We start from the raw sequence: 588 nt of genomic DNA on the forward strand, positions 1-588 counted from the left end.
ACATCATCATCAACCATCAATAATCTTAGACAAGGCACCAATTTCTCATGCTTAATCAAACACCCTTCACAGTGAAACAAAACAAAGTGGAAGCAACGCAGAAAATGAATATTGGCAGCAGAATTAAGATGAAAATAAAATAGATTGAAGGATGAAAGAATTCGAATCAGATCATAAGGATAAGGACGGTGTTGCCGGCGAGTCTAGAAACTTCGGTGTATTCTTAGGTTAACAGGGGAATAATAACAGCAACAACAACAATAGCAGCAACGCAGAGACAGATCAACACAATGATGATGACAGAAAAATAACTCATTGTTCTCTCTTCTGCTTGCATTCATCCCCTCTCCTTCAGTTCGGTCTTCCCTTTCTCTCTCACTACTCTCCTTCACGGTGGACTCCACAGCGCTGGCGCACCCTCCTCCTTCTTTCTTTTTTGCTCCTCTTTTGATTTTTCATTGTTGTGTGTCCCTTCTCTTTCTCAGCCTCTCTTCTTCTTGCTTCAACAATGATGACGATGATAGTACAGCTCATTGATGTCATCTTTTTTTTTTCTTCTTTTATTTTTTTTTCTTCCTTTTTTCTCTT

Source organism: Arachis hypogaea, chromosome 20 (genome assembly GCF_003086295.3).
Source record: "Arachis hypogaea cultivar Tifrunner chromosome 20, arahy.Tifrunner.gnm2.J5K5, whole genome shotgun sequence".
Classification (NCBI taxonomy): Eukaryota; Viridiplantae; Streptophyta; class Magnoliopsida; order Fabales; family Fabaceae; genus Arachis; species Arachis hypogaea.